The sequence below is a fragment of the Stylophora pistillata genome, chromosome 5, assembly GCF_964205215.1.
Source record: "Stylophora pistillata chromosome 5, jaStyPist1.2, whole genome shotgun sequence".
NCBI lineage: Eukaryota > Metazoa > Cnidaria > Anthozoa > Scleractinia > Pocilloporidae > Stylophora > Stylophora pistillata.
Genome location: NC_142523.1, coordinates 4,388,406 through 4,407,700, shown reverse-complemented (window position 1 = coordinate 4,407,700; position 19,295 = coordinate 4,388,406). Strand labels below are relative to the sequence as shown.

Here is a 19,295-nt window from a genome sequence, read left to right as displayed (position 1 = left end):
ATAGCCACAGAGTTCAGGTATTCAGTTGCGATGGAACTTACTTAAGATCTTTTGGTATCATAGGTGATAAACAGGGAGAGTTAAACTGGCCTGCTGGGATAGCTTTTGAGAAAAACAATAACATCGTAGTGGTGGACAATAATAACAACCGTGCCCAATTGTTCAGTGAGCAGGGTGAGTACCTGAGCCAGTTTGGTGGTTATGGAAATCTTGATCACCAGCTGTTGAATCCTCACGGGTTATCTATATAAAATGACGGAAATATAATTATTGCTGATTCAATCAACAAATTAATCAAGGTCTTTTCTCCTAAAGGCCATTATTTAAGTAAATTCGGGGGTGAGGGTTCTTTAAGCTTTCCCGTTCATTGTATACAGTGTGAAAAATATCTGATAGTGTCAGACTTTCGTGAACATTGTATCAAAGTGTTTGATAGAAATGGTAGTTTTTTGTACAAATTTGGAAAGTAAGGGGAGGGGGATGGGGAGTTCAATGAACCTAGTTGTTTCTCAGTTAACAAGGCAGGATACCTGATGGTCTGTGATGAAGATAATCACAGAATTCAGGTATTTGATCTTACTGGAAAGTTTATAACAAAATTTGGATCAAAAGGAGACAATAAAGGACAATTTAGTCTTCCTGTCTCTACTGCAGTGCTCAGCGATGGTCGAATAGTTGTGTCTGACTTTTGTAACCATCGCATTCAGATATTTGAATAGACTCGTCATAATACCTTACAAGATTTATGCAACTTTTAAACATGAAACTATTCTGGAGAAGTGATGAATATTCTCGGTAAGAATCTTCTGAATGGTCAGTGGAACTACAAAACAATTGCAACCGATCACATCACAAATTTCAAAGATTGCACGTTAACCTTTCAACTCCTAAGATCTGATTGGTCAATTCTCGCCTCTGGCTGTTACACATCAAGATAATAGCTGTTACCTGATAAGTTTGAGTACTCTCATTACCTGTTTGCTGGATAATGTATGGATATCATAGGGAGAAGTAACATGTTAATCACAAAATTCAGCTCTACTTCGTCATTGATCATACTGAGAGATTTATCTTCAAATAATGTTTCATCCGAGATAAAGAGATTGTTGCAACCATAGTTATTTCCAAGCGATTCTAAGAATTGCGTTGGTTTTGTAGTGGTCAAGCTCGCTTGAACGTACCGTACTGAAACACATAAACATGTTAGATAACGCGGCTTGGGTGGTCAAGTTGGTTTCGCAATATGTTTTCTTCGAGATCACTGTGGCGTGAAGGGTGGCCTACGTTAGGACAGCGTCAAGCTTACTAAATATGGAGGTAAACAATACAGAAAACCTCAAATAAACCTATTCAGTGAGAAAATACGATGTTTGTTTAGGTATTCCAAGTGGTTCTAAAATTATTTTGGTTTTTAGTGGACAAATTTTTCCGAACCACAAAAACACTTTAGCAGACTGCCGGGCACGGTCTTAAAATGTCCCCCCGAATTCCGAGAATAGTACAGAAGACCTTTTTCACGGAGTATAGATTTAAGATCCTTATCCCGTTCTACCTTAGTGAAGTTGTACTTTTATTTAGTGTAACAGGGCCTTTGGGAGTATTGTACGTAGCATAAACTACACTGCTTCTGTCGGATGTCTTTACATCAAGTGAACCAAAACACCGTTAGCGTAAGGGGGACATGTTGACTAGTTCCATGTTGATTCGCTGGCTTACACAAAGAAATAAAAGGGTAAAAGTGCCATATATGAAATACAACGCCTCAGAACCTCTCAATGACATTTCGCCGAATATTTCATACTGCCGGGCATTTATTCTATTGGAGACCGTGCCCAGCACTCTGATCAGAGGCGTAGGCTGCTAAGCGTCTACAACCGAGCAATACTATGGGGAGTACAAACTCGCAGAATTTGTCCACTAAAAAAAAAAAACAAACAAATTTTTGGAATTTTTTCAAGTTACTACACAAACATCTGATGTTCTTAAAAAGTTTAAAAGAACTTTTTAATTAAAATTACGCGACAATTTCCAACTGCCAGGCATTCAGTCTATTTGAGACCGCACCCTGCTGCCGGTCATTCCGTCGCAGCGAAAATTGATAAGAAATTTGTTATTTCTGATATTTGATAACTTGTAAACCTAGACAGCGAAATTAATTGTACACTTCAACAAACCAACGATGGTATTTTCACTCAGATCTATGTTGCCAGACAGTTTTTACGCAATTAAATCTTAGCTTGGTAAATCAACAGTTGAAAATTGAAAATAGGCAATGTAGGTGTATAGGTAAACTCTTGAACTTACTAAGTGATTGATAATTATTGGCTAAAATTACATATAGATACAAAAATTTCAATCAAATACAATGAAAATATATGAAGTTCATATATTTTGAACTGGGGTATCAGATACGTATAAACCCGTGAAAGGGATAAATCAAATACAATGAAAATATATGAAGTTCATATATTTATTACGAATAAATTAACGAATGAACTTAACGGCCTGCTCCCAGTTGGCCTGTTAGCTCAATTGGTAGAGCGCTGCACCAGTATCGCAGAGGTCAGTGGTTCGAGTCCCGTACAGGCCTGATTTTTTTCAGGTCTGATTTTCGCTATTGTTTAAATAGCGCTATCTACTGCGAGGATCGTGCATCATACGTAAAAATTTCAATCTTGGCCAAAGTATAAAACATTAGCAAACTGATTCCCTAGCTAATTCGAAGGAGAAAAATGGCGCGAGTTCCTCTTTCAAATTCCTTGCCACCATCCCATAGGCTGAGATGAAAACGGACGGCTGTAAAAGGTTCTTTTCCTCGACGTTTCCTGCCAAACTGTTTCCCTTATTAAAGGCTGATAGTTTCAAAAGAAACTGTTTGGGCTGCGTCGGTGGGGGTAACTAAATAATTTCAATATATCAACAAAGTTCAAATGGTAAATTGGCCACCGTTACGATTATAAAAGCTGACGTTTCGAGCGTTAGCCCTTCGTCGGAGCGAATAGAGGAATTGTGGGTTGTGTGTGCTTTTAAAGGCAGAAAATGGAGCTACGCGATTGGTGGGAACATGGCAACGAGTAAAACACGAATAAATTAGTGGAATGAAAAGCGTTCGTTGATACCTGTGGGATTTAAACTGCCGGTTTGAAAGATGAGCTTTTGTTCAAGAGTTTTACGGCTTTGCGTGTTACCTAAGTGTAAGGAAAGACCGCAGATTGCCATATGTTGCTTAGAATGATTAGGTAAACTAAAATGTCTAGCGACTGGTTTCGATGTGTCCTTGTCATTCCTCTGCAAGTCGCGATGGTGTTCTCGGAATCGGTCACTTAGTCTTCTGCCTGTTTCGCCGATGTAAATCTTTTTGCAATAAGTGCAAGCTATGCAATAGATTACATTGGCGGAAGTGCACGTGAAGTGATCGGTGATCTTTATGGATCGTTTGGGTCCTGATATTTTCTCAGTGTTGTGAATGAAAGGACACGTTTTGCATCGTGCACGAGCGCGTTTAAAAGTGCCTGGTTGGTCATTAGTCTAAAAAGAACTTCGGACAAAAAAATTGCCTATGTTTTTGTCGCGTTTGAATGAAATGAGCGGAGGCTGCGAAAAGATAGTTCTTGTCTCTGGATCGTTTTGAAGTAATTTAAAGTTTTTAAGAATGATGGATTTAACTGAGTGCTTGTGAGGGTGAAACGTGAGAGTGAATGGAATGCGGTCGCGGTCGGAATCTTCCTTTTGTGACGTATGTAGTGCAGTGTTTCCCTTATTAGTTTGTTTTAAGATTTGATATTCATACGAGGAAATTTCTGAAAATTGGTAGATGTACAAGTGCGCCATAAAAAAGTTTTATTCTTCTTTTAGTCGCCGTTCTCGTTCAAAACGTATCTGCTTAGTGCTGTTAAAAAGACAATTGATGAACAAAAAACGAACAACTGCGATGGGGGAGTTCGACGTGCTAGTTAGGATTATGACTAAAAGCGGAATTGTACGACACGAAGTCCCATTACCAATTGTAATGAAAACTACATGACAACATCTGAGAAACAAACTAGCCATCGATGAAACGTTTTCATGATCATAAGGGAAGGGCGAGAATGGAAAAACTCTTTTCATTCTGTCCAACGTCGTTGCTACACGAAAATGAAAGCTTGATTGAGTCACATAGTCCATTCGGCACACAATGTTACGCCAGAAATCACGGATTTGACCTCAGAGCGTTTTTGTAGAAGTCACGCTCTTCTCAAAGACCTTTGTGAAAACTTGGATCGTTCACAGCTATGATAAGGGTAAGCCTCTCTTCTAACACACAATCAATTTTCTTATTGATAAAACATGTCTGTCTCAAGTGACAGCATAATGAGCTTTGAATTTCTGAGGTCAAGCTAAACTTAAGTAATTCTCAGATGCATTGCATGTCAAATATGTATTTAGGTATCTTATGTAATTAGTCAATATTAGTAGCATTTCAATCAAAAGATTACTAACTGAAGTTGTTTAACAGATATTTGGCGTCACGTAGTTGCTAATTATGCCGCGATCGTCGTTTTCAGTGTTAGTCTGCGAGTGTTTTGCTCTCTTTTCTAAAAGCAAATTCAACTTTACACAAAACATGTGACAAAATAGAAAAGAAATCAGATGACATCTATGAGCAGTAATTTTTATGCTGCCTAAGGTCACAGTTCCGTTTTCCTCTTATTCTGATGTACGAAATCACAAACATGCGTGAAGGGATTGGTCAACAAAAATTAAAAAACCGCCAAAGATAGATAATGATTTCATCCCACAATAAGGACCACCACGTTCCCTTCGTCTGTGACGAAAGAGTCCAGCCTCTGACTTATTATCTCACGAGAAAAGAATATTGTTACAATTAAATTGGCTGGAAGAGCGAAACTGCAAAGTGGAGGAACGGGAGAAAGATAATTTCCGGAGTAGAAAGAACAGAAAAAGTTAGGAGACAAAGGATTCCGGTTTCCCTTCACAATTATTCCGGGTGAAAGTTTACAATCTATTATTTTACGCATGTTTCTTATACAACAAGTCCCCTCGCAAGCTATATTAAGCTCGAATTAGTGCTCCTGTAAATAGCGTCGAGTGATAAATTTAGTGTTTATGAATAAAACACCTGACTTGCGCTGTGTGGAATTATAAAACTCGGGTAATAGAGTGATATAAAACACTACATGAGATACATTAGCAGGCGGGAGCATAAGGCAAGAGCTAGTAAAGCAAAAAAACTCTGAGCGGGGTGGGGAAAGGACGCGCTTGCGTGTGACTTCTGCTCGGCTCAAGGACAACTAGTTCACACGCTTAACTCTTCCGTGTGTGGTTTAAGAGAGTAGAAACCACCTTCACTTATGTACAAAAAACTGTTAAAGTTAAGCTGCATAAGCTACTGATAATGTCAACCTGACAAAATAAATGTCATAAAGAGTCTGTTGTTTTTTAAAATCACCTACGCTCTTCCCAAATATCTTTAAGCTTCGTCGAGGCCAGAATAAAGCCACTCTTCCCAAAACATGTCCGCAATCTGATTGAAAACATATGTCTACAGCTACACATTGAGCATCAAAATGAGGAAGGTCACGGTAAACTTACACGATTCTTAGATATCTCCCTTTTCAGTCATCACATTCATTTCAAAACGAGCTCCCCCGACAAAACAGCCGGCTACGACCACTTTTGACTTCCCATAAAAAATCGCTCATTTATTCCAGAAATATTACGTCAACTCTACAATAGCGTCAACTTTTCCTTAAAATCTCCCTTCAATTAAACTTTGCGATCTGTCGCAGCCATTCTGAAGACCCACTGAAGGTCAGCCAATCTTCACAAAACCGGTCCACCATCTGATTAAAAACACGTTTGTACACCGACAGCTACACAGTGAGCATTAAAATGTGCGAGGTCAAGTCGGGTAACCTTTCACGATTCTCAGAAATCTCGCTTGTCAATTACCCTTTTACGCATCACATGTAATTGGTCAATAATATGTATTGCATTTCAGTCGCAAGATAGCCTGCGAAGCAAGCCCTGGGGGAGAGGAGGGGGATTGGGGCGAGCGGAATGTGCGGAGGGGAGAGGGAGGGCTTGCCACAGACCCCCACTAACCAACGAAATTTCCGATCTCGTATGGACGAAAAATTCCCATTGGCTGAGAGCAACACGTTGTAAATCAACCCTCGAACTAAACAGTCTTCCTGGCAACTACCTTTAAGAAAATGGCTAGCCTGCGAACAGGCTCCCCGTTCGTGGGGACACAGGAAGGGGAGCCTGCACGCAATTCTCAGAATATTGAATGTCTGCGTCCAAAATTTGGACGCAAAGCGCTGATTGGTTGATTTTAATTTTTCATGACGCAGTCTTAGTTTTCAGTTCCGGTAGAGACAAAAAAATTAAAATGGCGGAAAGGAGGGATACTGTTCTTCGCGAGGCTTGTGACCATTTATCAAATAATTTGAAGTTTACGCTGCAGTTGAAGCCCGAACAGCGTAATGCTGTGGACTATTTACTAGAGAAAGATGATGTGCTCGCGGTTCTTCCGACAGGATACGGCAAAAGTCTTATTTTCCAACTCTTTGCTGTTGCTGTGTCGATTGAAGGGGAAGAGCGGCAAACTGTGTTGGTTATTTGTCCTTTGAAAAGCATCACTGAAGACCAAATTGCTGAGGCCGGAAGTATTGGTATCTCGGCGGCTTCCACAGAGGATATCTCGGAAGACGAGTTGCGTGCCGCAAAATTTTGGCTGAGTGCCGCAAAATTTCGGTTTGGCTGAGACAGTTATGGAGAAACGATTCCTCGACATTTTGAAAGATAACTGCTCTTCTCTTGACAGAAAATTGGCCGCAGTTGTGGTGGATGAGTCCCATACTGTTGAGATGGGGACTGGAAAAAGGTATTATGTTTCTAACGAATCCTGTTGGGTTTACTTCTAACTAAATTGTTACTCACTTGTTCAATGATTGTTCACAGGTCTGAGGAAAAACTCGGTGCAAATGTTGCTTTCCGTGAGGCGTTTGGGAAATTGTCGCAGATCAGATCCTTTTGTAAACAAGGAAAATCAAGTTCTATAGCCATTCACCGATAAGCTTAAGTCTGTGTTGCCGTGCCTGTTATTTTTGGAGTCTTTCGATTGCATTACTTGATTTCCTGACCAAGGCGCTGTAGTCATTCTTTACTTTGATTACGTTTAATTTATTTGTTTCTTTTTAAGGGACGCCAATACTTGCAATCACCGCGACTGCAGATGAAAAAACTCAAAGTGTCATTATTAGACAGTTGCTGTTAAAAATGTCTCCGTAAGACATGGCGCTTGCTCGCCGGGAGCCTGTTCGTTTGTTTGTTTTCTGTTTTGGATTTTGACTTCCGGCGCGCGCTGACTGGTTGACATTTGACAGTTAACAAGATAAGTTCTCTGCGGGGTTCTTGTGGGAGGTAAACGCGATTTAGCAAGACGCGTGCAGGCTCCCCTTCCCCTGCTTCGCGCCGTTGTGCTCCTCCAAGCCGGGAGCCTGTTCGCAGGCTAGAAAATGGCGGACGACGGTGATTTCGAGAAGTTCTGCCCTCAAGAATCGATGTCGAAGTAGAATATTTGTGGCAGCCATCCACTTGTTGAAGCTCAGGGCCTTGATAAGAATGGCTTCTTCATTCTCAAACTTGTCCTTAACCACAATGTTGCAAAGCCGATGGACGTTGGATCCAAATCATCAATGTTTAAATTTGTATCCATCGCTGAATTTGAGGGTTGTCCTTTCGTCGGCGAGTCAAACAACGCTTCCCTGCTAGATGTAGGTTTTGCATGTGCCGGGGAGCGGACACGCAAGCTCTTTCTTCCTGGACTTTTTCCTGTCGGTGTTGAGAACTTTCATTTCGACGAAACATCGCGGGAATCCGGACATTGGCAAGCGACCTTATTCAACAGTTTATAAAACTGGTAAAAACTGTTAGCTTTTCTGGCACAAGGAAGGCATATAATTTGAGATATGTGCGACTTATTTTCGAAGTGAAAACCGACCGTCCGAAGGCGATCGGCGAGGATACACTTCCCTTTGACTCCGATTAAAAATACGTATCATGCACGATCCTCGCAGTAGAGAGCGCTATTTATGCAATAGCGAAAATCAGACCTGAAAAAAATCAGGCCTGTACGGGATTCGAACCACTGACCTCTGCGATACTAGTGCAGCGCTCTACCAATTGAGCTAACAAGCCAACTGCGAGGATCGTGCATCATACGTATCTATAACCGCAGTTCAAAATATATGAACTTCGTGTATTCATCGTATCTGATTTATCATCACGGGTTTATTACGAATCAACTTAACGGCCTGCTCCCAGTTGGCTTGTCAGTTCAATTGGTAGAGCGCTGCACTAGTATCGCAGAGGTCAGTGGTTCGAATCCCGTACAGGCCTGATTTTTTTCAGGTTTGGTTTTTGCTATTGCATAAATAGCGCTCTCTACTGCGAGGATCGTGCATCCGTACGTATCAATAACCGCAGTTCAAAATATATGAACTTCATATATTCATCGTATCTGATTAAAAATGTTTACAAAACTCTTGAAGCCACTTCCAAATTTAATTCTTAAATCTACTCCACGAAACCGGCAAACTACGCCTTCTGGATTTTTTTTTGGCTTTATCCATCTCTTAAATTTTGATACCAGATTCTTCTTGTCGTCTGACATTTCTCGCTCACGTGGAGCAAGTTTTAGTTCTTGTTTTGACAGTTTCCATGGTTCACTGAGCTCTCGCTTATGGCGCTTTCTGATTGGTTAATTTTAAGAGGCGCTGATTGACACATGCAAGGCGATATGAATATATAAATAAGGGGCGTTTCGTTAGTTAGATGGGGTCTGTGGCAAGCCCTCCCTTTCCCCTCCGCACATTCCGCACCCCCAATCCAACTCCTTTCCCCTAGGGCTTGCTTCGCAGGCTAGTCGCAAGACGACACTGTTTAAGGCGTGTTTGGTACGTGCAGCAAAAGCTCTCCTTTCAAGCCGCTAATAATGGATATTAAAACCTTGCTTGACAATCTTCATGAAGAAGTTTCCTGTTCTGTGTGTATGACCACATTTACTGAACCAAAACAGCTGCCATGTTTGCACAGCTTCTGTCTTTATTGTTTACCAGGAATTCAAAGAAGCAGTGGCCGCCGTGATGTCATAACGTGTCCTGAGTGTCGCAAGGAAAGTCAAGTCCCTGGAGGAAACCTTAAAGATCTGCCTACCAACTTTCGCATCAGCAGCTTACTAGATGTGTTGAACATAAAGTAGTGCAGTTCAACAGGAGTCAAATGCAGAAACTGCGAGAAAAAAAGAGCGCAAAGTTTCTACTGTTTTCAGTGCTGTACATTCTGGTGTGAACAGTGTATCACTGTGCATAACTTACTCCGAGAAAATAAAGAACACCGAGTTCTTGCGCTGAAAGACTTTGAGGATCAAGACATCGAGGATGCCTTAAAGCCACCAGCATTTTGTTCGCGACAAGGCCACGAAAAGAAAGAGCTGGAGTTCTTCTATGTCAAATGTGAAGAGACCATTTGCTCTTCATGCGTTGTAACTGCACACGATAAACATGTTAAGGTACTGTTGGAAGAAGCGGCAAATAAAAAGAAATCGCAAGTTATGTCCACGATTGAGTCCAAAAAGGCAACAGCGCAAAGGATGAGAGACAATCTCTCGAAACTTGACGAAAGCTGTGATAACATCGAAGCAAACGTTGCCAAATTAAAAAGAAGCGCACAACAGTTTGCAGAAAGCTTGATCGCTGTTATTGAAGCCAAGAAACAGGAAATCTTTAATAAAGCAGATCATGAGACGCAACAATTCCTGGAACGTTTGCGAATACAAAGGATCGAAATGGAACAGAGAGTCAGAATAATCGAAACAGCAGTCAAAAAAGCTGAATCGCTTTTAAAACGAAGCACAAATGCAGAGCTTGCAAAGATAGATGAGGCAATGAAGACAATCATTCCGAAAAAAAGCGATGAACAGCGTGAAGAACTAGACTGTGACCTTGAAGATCTGCGTCAATTTATCTTCGACGAAAACGAGGCCTTAAAGGCAAAAACAATTCAAGAAGGGATTGGCCGTGTCTTTACCTTTCGACCCAACGAGACCAAAGCGGATCACTCAACGGCGAAAGGAAAAGGACTCACTGAAGCGATTGTTGGAATTGAAGCCGACTTTGTTTTAACAACAAAAAATGCCGAAGGACAGCAGTATTACGAAAAGCTTGACCGAGTAACTTTGGAAATAAAAAATCAGCAAGGCCTTGACGGCGCGACAGAGGTGCAAGTGAAAGATAACTACGATTGAAGCTACAAAGTCAGCTACTTTGCCAAAGAAACTGGAAGATGCCGGGCCGTAGTCAAAGTGGACGAAAGAGAAGCTCGTGGCAGTACTTTCTCAGTTCAAGTTTCACCCAGACAATTCACACCCGTGTTATCTTTTGGACAACAAGGCTCGTCTCCTGGAATGTTAAGTAAACCTTGGGGAGTGGCAGTGAATGAACGTAATGAAATTGCAGTGACTGAGGTGGATAACTACAGGGTTCAGGTATTTAGTAGTGATGGAACTTACTTAACATCTTTCGGTAGCAAAGGTAATAAACAGGGTGAGCTCAACTATCCTACTGGGATAGCTTTTGATAAAAACAATAACATTATAGCGGCGGACTGGCTTAACCACCGTGTTCAATTGTTCAGTGAGCAGGGTGAGTACCTGAGCCAGTTTGGTGGTAAAAGAAATCTTGATCACCAGCTGTTTTTTGCTCACGGCTTATCTACAGAGAACAACGTAAATATAATTGTTCCTGATTCAGACAACAAATTAATCAAGATATTTCCTCTTAATGGCAATTATTTAAATAAATTCGGTGGTGAGGGTTCTCTTACCTGCCCTTCTCACTATATACAGTCTGGAAAATATCTTATAGTGTCAGACAGAGATGAACATTGTATCAAAGTGTTTGATAGAAATGGGAATTTTTTGTACAGATTTGGAAAGAAGGGGGAGGGGGATGGGGAGTTCATTTACCCTCGTTGTTTGTCAGTTAACAAGGCAGGACACCTGATGGTCTGTGAAGCAGGTAATCACAGAGTTCAGGTATTTGATCTTAGTGGAAAGTTCATAACAAAATTTGGATCAAAGGGAGACATTAAAGGAAAATTTAATAATCCCGTCTCTGTTGCAGTACTTAGGGATGGTCGAATAGTTGTGTCTGACTTAAGAAACCATCGCATTCAGATATTTGAATATACTCATCATTATACCTTACAAGATTTAAATTGATTTTATGCAACTTTTAAACATGAAACTACTCTGGACAAGTGATGTATATTCTCAGTAACAATCTTCTGAATGGTCAGTGGAGCTACAAAACAACCAATCACATCACAAATTTCAGAGGTTGCACATTAACCTTTCAACTCCCAAGATCTGATTGTCAATTCTCCCCTCTGGCTGTTACACATTTCTTTGTAAATTTGTTACGAGAATTTGGTGTTAGATCAAGATAATAACTTCTACCTGATAACTTTGAGTATTCTCATTACCTGTTTGCTGGATCATGTCTGGATATCATAGGGAGAAGTTACAAGTTAATCACTTCTGGGAGTCTAAGGGTTACACAAGTGTGATCTGTCAGTCAGCCTGGTCAATAAGCTCTTTTAGATCAATGATTACACAGGTCTTAAAACTTTTGTTTGAAATCAAGTCTAATACGATAACAGGAATACAAAATTCAGTTCCACCAGATCATTAATTAACAAATGGTAAACACCACAGCGTACACTATTGAGTTATGGATGCACGCGGGAGGTTGCTAAGCACGAAAGAAGCGTAAGAGTCGCTCGAGGCGATAGCCGAGAGCGACTCTAGCTTCTTGAGTGCTTAGCAAACCTCCCAAGTTAAATGATGTGCGTTTTGATCTGCATTGTGCTTTGTAGCTCTGTGCCTTTGGTAGCCTCCTCTTGATTTGTATTTTTTTCCACAGTCGCTGCACACGATCTCTGTTGATTCGACCTGAAAACGAAAAAGTATCAAATCATAATTCAATAATATTGTAGTCTTCAGGCCTCGACTTTCAACGATCTACTGTCACTGGTCTTTTCCTAAAGACACATTTGCCCATATCGAGTTTGTTGTTGTCGTTGCATACCCCGTGAAGTCTTCTCAAAACAAAGTATAATCGGGCAAATTCAGCACCTAAAGCATCCAGAGCACTTCTGCTAAAGAAATTGAACGCATTTTTTATGAAATTGTTAGAGTATAGAGGGAAAAGAATCATTGAAACCGTCGGATCAATGTTTTATTTACTGTTTTTTGGTTGGCGTGACAGCACAGTCGCGTACAACTCCGTAATTCTTTTGGAAACAGACTAAGTACGGGTGAATGTTTATATAATTGGCACTTACTTCACTAGCAACAGTTGAAAATTGTTCCTGTAGTGCTTCATCTTCGTCAAGAAGGTCTAAAATTGCCTCAAAATCATCGCCGAACAAGAATAAGTCGTCTCCTGCATCCGCCATCTTTGAAAGTTGTGCACCGTCGCGATCACGTGACAGGTACGTTCAACATCAGAAGCGGCCCTATTGTTTCGCGCTTTGAAGATTGCCGACTTTCATAACCAGTCTCCTCTACTAACTATGACATGACGCGCCTGTCGGAAGGACGCGATATGATTCACGAAGGTTGATTCACACTACGCGATTCGAGTTGTAATCATGGTGTAAGCTTGTCGCTTGCGATAGAGTCCTAACGTGTAATGCTCCACTCCAGTACACAGTAAATAAATAAATATAAAAGTTTGCGAGGTATTTTATGGGTAAAAGTGATTTATTCCAGTCATGTTATTGCGAGTAAGCGTTCTCGGAAAGCTGAGAGCGATCATTTTTTTCCATTCGCGTTAAACTTGTTTTGTTTTAAAGTTGTTTTTGTTTTGCCCACGCGAAGCCGTTTTAGAATAAACAGAGAGCAGGCAAAAAAAACCTGGTCGTCCTGGAAATTACCTCTTTAAGAAAAGAAAGGAAAGAAAACTGCGTGCGTTCTTTTTTCCACCACAGACGCAAGGAATGTAAAATAAACGCGCGCAAAGCGACAGACGACAATGTGAAGAAACGATGTGCTCATCAAGTTCAAAAAAATACTTCTACCTACAAATTAGGAAAACCACTAAATCACAAAGAATTAGCTCTTAGCCTTACACTTTGCAATGCTAAAGGGTGTCTTTAAAATGAGAGTGTTATTAACTATTGCATTTTACACTTTGAAAGAGGGCAGGCAAAAAAACTGATCCTGGAAATTACCTATTCATGAAAAGAAGAGAAAGAAAACTGCGTGCGTGTCTTTTTTCAACTACTGACGCAAGGATTGAAAAAGAAATAACGCTGTTGTTGTCAAGCCTCAGGAACAAAGAAAGTGTGATTTCACACCTTCTTACGTTTGAGTGATGTCGCTTTTCGGACAGGGCCAGGACGCTCTACTAACTATGGTCATGTCGAGGTACTGACATTACTAATTCACCCCCTGCTAATCTGTCTTTGTTTTCCCTAGTAGGCTCCCGTGGGGAACCAAAATGTCATCATTAAAAATTTGCGGACTAGAGCGAAGTTAACCCGAGTCTAAGTTCGCGTCACCGAACAGAAAAATCCCAAAAGACAGACAACAAAAGCTTCATTGTCTTAAAAAATCCTAACCAAAACAATAGGCAAAGTTTGATACGCGAAAGCATCACGTAATTCGCGGTTACTGATTGTTTATGCGGAGAGCAGTTCTACAAAATACTGCAGCCGCAGCAGCACTTCTCTGGGGGTAGTGTGGAGCATACACTTTGTGATCATGACCGTAGACCCAGAAGCGACTTGATTGCTCCTTCCATTGGTAGGAAACTTCAGACAAGGGTAATGCTCGCAGCTGTTGACGCTGAAGACAAAAACATTCATAGGTTATAGACCCATTTCAAGCGTGACGTCACATCGCGGCACGTATGCTGCGACGTTAGGAAGAAAGAGCTGTACAAACTACGCAGAGTGGACGGCAGCAAGAACTTTTTGATTAAATAATTTACTACTGTTATTACTGTTGTAAGCGTATTCCACATGTATCTGCGATTTATTTTGCTGAGATGTGTTACTACTTGTTTACCCAAAGATGGCGGATTTGAGTTATTGATGCGACCTGGTTTAGAAATTATTTGATAAAAGACCTGTCTACCTGCTTAAGAATGCTCTTGGCAGGCCACTTGGTGCTGTGTTCGTCTACCAGCCTCTCCGAGCCCATGTTCACTTGCTGATCAATAAAGGTCGTAATACACCTTGGCCATAATGGCGGAAAATCTGATGGAGGTCTGAGACTGGTTATGAATAATTTCACTAAAGCGAGGCCACCCGGGCAACACATAGCAACGCGACTATACAAACTCTCACAATTCCTCGAGCTTTTTAATCGAAAATGACATTCTTGGAGCTTCCTTAGGAGATAGAAATCTCTCACAATTCAAGACTGAGGACTTGAGACTATGGTTGAAGGGCAGAGGTGACCCAGCGAAAGGTTTAAAGACAAAAGCAAGCTTGTGACAAGGCTAGTTTCGAGCACAAGATGCGTACTTCGAGGTGTTTTGATTGCTTGAGAAAATTGTCAATTGTGAATACTTACACTTAAATTGACCTAATTTCTTATACTTTAATACATCGAGAGCGGAAAGGTTAAAAACATCATTGATCCTGATCCCAATAATCTTTATTCTAAACGAAAACAACTGCGCTCGGCAAACAACACAAGTTCACGCTCCGCCGCTAAACGACATGTTCCCGTCAAATTCTCTGAATCTAGTATGTGGAACTACTCACTTCAGAAGATGCCTCTGTTTACCAGAGCGGAATAAAACAATCATATAACACGCTCTGGGGTCTAGATAATTGTAGATTTCCATTAAAATAGCATTGTTAGGAAACGAAGTGTAACAGGACACAGCAGAATTGTCGGCGCGAAATCTTTCAATAGAAAAAGGCTACTTTTTAAACATTCATTCTTCTTTGAAATGCTTTCTATTTCTCTTTAGAGCTCTTCTATTCTCATTTCATACTGTTCCACAAGCGCGACAACACTCTGATCACTCTGAATGCATGCATTCTTCGACTCGACCAAATCGGTCTGAGTTTCGACATCTTTTGTCTTTGCCTAATTTTCGACATTCTTTTCATTAGGTTCTACAGTTGTAATCTGACTCTCTAGCTGTTCATTCGATTTATCATTTACGCTGCTTTCCGAGTGTGCACACCATGAATAAATCCTTGAGTGATTGATGAGTAGTTGTTTTACTAGTGAATCTTTGAGGTGGAGGCTTTTTTTGCGCAGCGAAGTACGCCACTGAAATACCGAAGGTACAGCATTGGTTTGAAGGCATATTTTGCCCGCAATACTTTTCTTCGAGTCTTCCATTTTAAAATGGTGCGAGCAGACCATGGTTGAGTCAAAGACTTTGAAGCTTTTTCCTTCCTCTCGACGGATTGCATGAAGCCATTGCTTTCTCGCGAGTTTTTCTTTGGGAAACTTGAAGTAGGATATTTATTAACCGTTTACGTCGCGATATCCCCTTGTAGTCCATGAAGGAACACAGCAGTGGCATGGCATTGTACATATTAACTTGAGCCTTGGCTATATTAGTAGTCGATTCTTTGAGAAATAAAGCTTTTTGGATCGATTAATAAATTGTGCCAGAAACTTTTTGACAAGCGCTCACAAGTGCACAAATCCATGCCCGGGTGGCCTCGTCCCCATGCACTAGTTTTAGTCTTCACTCGGCCGCTGCCATTATGGCAAAGGTGTATGGGCCACACCTTAATGAGAATCATAAAGAACATGGTTGTAGTTTAGTGAGAACGAGAAGGTGAAAGAGAAAAAGACAGTTTTCAAATGTGTCATAACTAATCCAGGATTGCATTAATTTTGCTTTACTCTTCTCTGTGATTTGTACAAAAAAAAAAAAAACTCGCACTACTCAACCAATCGGATGCAAAACTAAACCAATCACGACTTGGTCGCCTGCGTTTTCCCGCGCTTTAGGCGGTTTGCCTGTTTTTACTTTGATTTCTCATTGGCTCACGATTCAGGTAGTTTTCTCGTTCTTCAATCTCCCCAAAGCTCTTTCTCTCATTTCCCTTTTGCTAACTTTGCTGTTGCATTTACAAATCTACTCACTCGCGTTTTCCCGCGGTTTAGACAAATTTGTTGCTTTTATCTTAGGCTCTGATTGGCTGCTTGTGATATTTCCTTTACTTTGATTGGTTGCTGTGATTACTTTGCTTTTGGTTTGGAAAGTCAATTGAATAGCGCACTTTGTTTGAGTCAGACGATTAGTCTATTGATAAGAAAAGGGAAAACTCACCCTAGGTAGTTCTTGCTTAAATATGTCAGTTCCTTGGGAATTAACGATGAGTTCGGCGGGCAACTGATTTGTTCTCCCCACGACATGATTAAGACGCATGGTTCTCCCTTTGAAATAAATAGAAATAATGATGATAATAACAATAAGAATAATAATGAGAAGAATAACAATAATAATGACGACGATGAATATTACGATTATTAGGATAATTTTAATAGCTCAAAGAGTCAGCTACACTGTCAGCCTACTTGCAGATTAATACTCGGTCGCCATATTGGACGGGTGGAAGATCTGGGAAAAGGACAATGCAACGGGGAGGGGGAAGGGTTTTTTTCTCGCCTCACGCTTGAAAACACAAAGTACTGCCTGAAAGCAAGCTATTACAGTTCTCATCTATTTGATTAAAACAGATCTTCTGGACGAATCGCGGGTGATTGCTCACACGTACGAACAGATTACTCGGGAAAAGGGTATAAGAACTAGTCAGCGACTTGTTCCCGGGTGAAGTGATCTATCAGGAAATCTCAACGCTCGCTAAGTAGATTTGGAATATGGGCTTTAAAGTTTACACACCTCACTTGATAGAACATGGCGAAGTTTATAAATGTGTATGGCTTCACTAATTTACCATTTTACAGTCAACGAAATGAGAGTTTTTAACTGAGCTTGTCCCGAACACGTCCCACACTTTATTCGGCCGTGGCCATTACAAACCTCACAATTGCAATCGAAAAAGATTTTTAAAAGCTCTTTTTCTTTGGAAGGAATGGAAATGTTGATACCGTAAAAAGATTTATCCACCTCTCTTTAAAATCTACAAGAGCTGTGTCTGACTGATTTTGTTGTAGATACAGTTAAACCTCTCCACAACGGCCACCTTGAGGACAGAAGAAAGTGGCCGTTGTGAAGAAGTGGCCATTGTAGAGAGGTTAAATGAATGTATGAACAGCCCGACAGGACCGAAAAAGTGGCCGTTGTGGAAAGGCGGCCATTGAGAGAGGTGGCAGTTTGTTCAGGTTCGACTGTATTGTGAAAACCAAACAAACAAAGAAACACGCCAAACCAATGAAAACCAAGACAGCTGTACACTCACGTTTTCCAACCTCTGCCTATGCAGTTAATAGACTGCTCATACTTCTGCATTCCTTCCACGAGACCAGAACCATTACACCTGAAAAACGAAAAACATAACTAAATAAATCAATAAATCAACTATCTTCGGATTTAACGAAGAAACGAATCTCATATCTTCGGATTTCACGACGAATCAAATCGCCTATCTTCGGATTTCACGGCTAATCAAATTCCAGATCTTCGGATTTCAAAAGATATCGAGTCCCAAATCTTCGGATTTTAAAAGAAATCGAGTCCCAGATCTTCAGATTTCACGAGGTCTCCCTGATCTTTGGGTTTCGGATGGTCATTGGAACGCGAAATCTAAGAATTTCCGTTTCCAAGATCTACAATTCGATTCTTTGAGCGGTACTCGGAGGTTTTTGTTTCCTTCATGTCCGTGAGCAAACAAATAACATCGTTCTTCATTAAAATGAATATGAAACGAAAGATTTTGACATTAACGTACCCTTCCAGATCCACAACACTTGTAACAGCGCTTGTACCCCCCAGCCATGCAATCATGACACGGCTGGAAAGAAAAATGAAATGAAACAACATGAATACGAGATCAGAATAAAACGAAACTCATTTAATAACAAATTGTCCATGCTGAATAAACTGACAGTTACGGAACTCTCCCATATTTGACCCTGGGGGCATGTTAGCCTAAAGAGTTAAGTTCATCTGATGGATGGGACTTCATCTGATGGAACTTGAAGTTCTGCAGTCAAGCATCGCTAGAGGCTCCCTATTTTTCGCATTGCTGACCAAGCATGTGATCAAGATGGCTGGGTATTGGTCAAGTTCGTTTGGTGTTTTCATGCAAAGCCCGCTTCAAATGTGTAATATTTTGCCTTTTTTTCCCTTCCTTTTTAGCGCAAATCATCCCAATTCTATTCATCTTCATCTCTGGAGGAGAGGGGCGGAGGGTGAGGCTAGCTATACAGTAAGTTGTATACTCAGCTTTTGCACCCTAAGATCAGTATGCATATTCTCCATTCTGTTCTCTGTACATTTCCTGAGGCGTTGACGAGGAGATTTGTTGAACAATCAAGAGCGTTTTTGGTTGGTGTTCATTTCCTTTATTCTCCTGACCTTTATGTGTGATTCAGGGGGGGACAGTGTAAGGAGAAATTAGATGTTAGTCACTCTACGGGGTAAAAAGGTCAAAAAAGGGCACTGTCACCTAACAAAAAAATAATGTACATACCTCGATGGTTGTGGTGTGAGGAACTTCAATATTGGCTGCAAAGTCATTAAACAACTGAGGGAACAGGGCAGGAATGCTCCATGGAGGTGGGGCAGGTCCATTAACAGTGCTGTCTATTGGCTGACCTTAAAATTCAAAGACTGTATCCATTTCTTAATTCACTTGCGTAATTCAGGCAGGCTGGCCTAGTCTAGCATTCAAGCTGGTTTGAATGGGGTGCCTGTATAACAAGGCCAGAACACACCTCTAGGAGTTATCTCCCCTGCTCTTTGCAAGAAGTATGAGAGTTCTCTAATGTCCTCAACTTACCATCACAGAGACTGATGCGACTGGAGACAAGACCTACAGTTTATCGTCCTTATCCCAGAAGTACGGTGGCCCATAGCAGACCTGACACATTTTTTTTTATCGCGCGATAAATGATAGATTATCGCGCGTTAAATGGAAATTATTGCGCGATAAATGAATAATTATGGCGCGATAAATGAAGATTATCGCGCGATAAAAGGAGATTATCGGGCGATAAATGGAATTATCGCACGATAAATGGAAATTATCGCGCGATAAATGGAAATTATCGCGCGATA

General features: G+C 40.8%; 1 protein-coding gene, 1 long non-coding RNA gene and 2 pseudogenes across 3 annotated transcripts in view; 2 read left to right on the top strand and 2 right to left on the bottom strand.

Annotated features, from left to right (window-relative positions):
• LOC148729892 (uncharacterized) overlaps positions 1–19,295 on the top strand; it is a 116,661-nt gene that overhangs the window by 15,697 nt on the left and 81,669 nt on the right. The window lies entirely within an intron of this gene.
• LOC148729899 (E3 ubiquitin-protein ligase TRIM45-like) lies at positions 8,978–11,531 on the top strand (annotated as a pseudogene).
• On the bottom strand, positions 11,873–12,646 carry LOC148729898 (uncharacterized). Its single transcript, XR_016001908.1, has 2 exons — positions 12,412–12,646; positions 11,873–12,019 (listed from the first exon to the last, which is right to left on the bottom strand). It is a non-coding gene; the product is annotated as an uncharacterized LOC148729898 (long non-coding RNA).
• LOC148729897 (protein SSUH2 homolog) overlaps positions 12,684–19,295 on the bottom strand; it is a 7,291-nt pseudogene continuing 679 nt past the window's right edge. Inside the window, exons 2-8 of the transcript XR_016001946.1 lie at positions 18,709–18,833; positions 17,965–18,027; positions 17,476–17,573; positions 17,011–17,103; positions 16,379–16,489; positions 14,210–14,331; positions 12,684–13,918 (exon numbers count right to left, since the gene is read on the bottom strand). The product of XR_016001946.1 is annotated as a protein SSUH2 homolog (transcript). The remainder of the gene's footprint in view (positions 13,919–14,209; positions 14,332–16,378; positions 16,490–17,010; positions 17,104–17,475; positions 17,574–17,964; positions 18,028–18,708; positions 18,834–19,295) is intronic.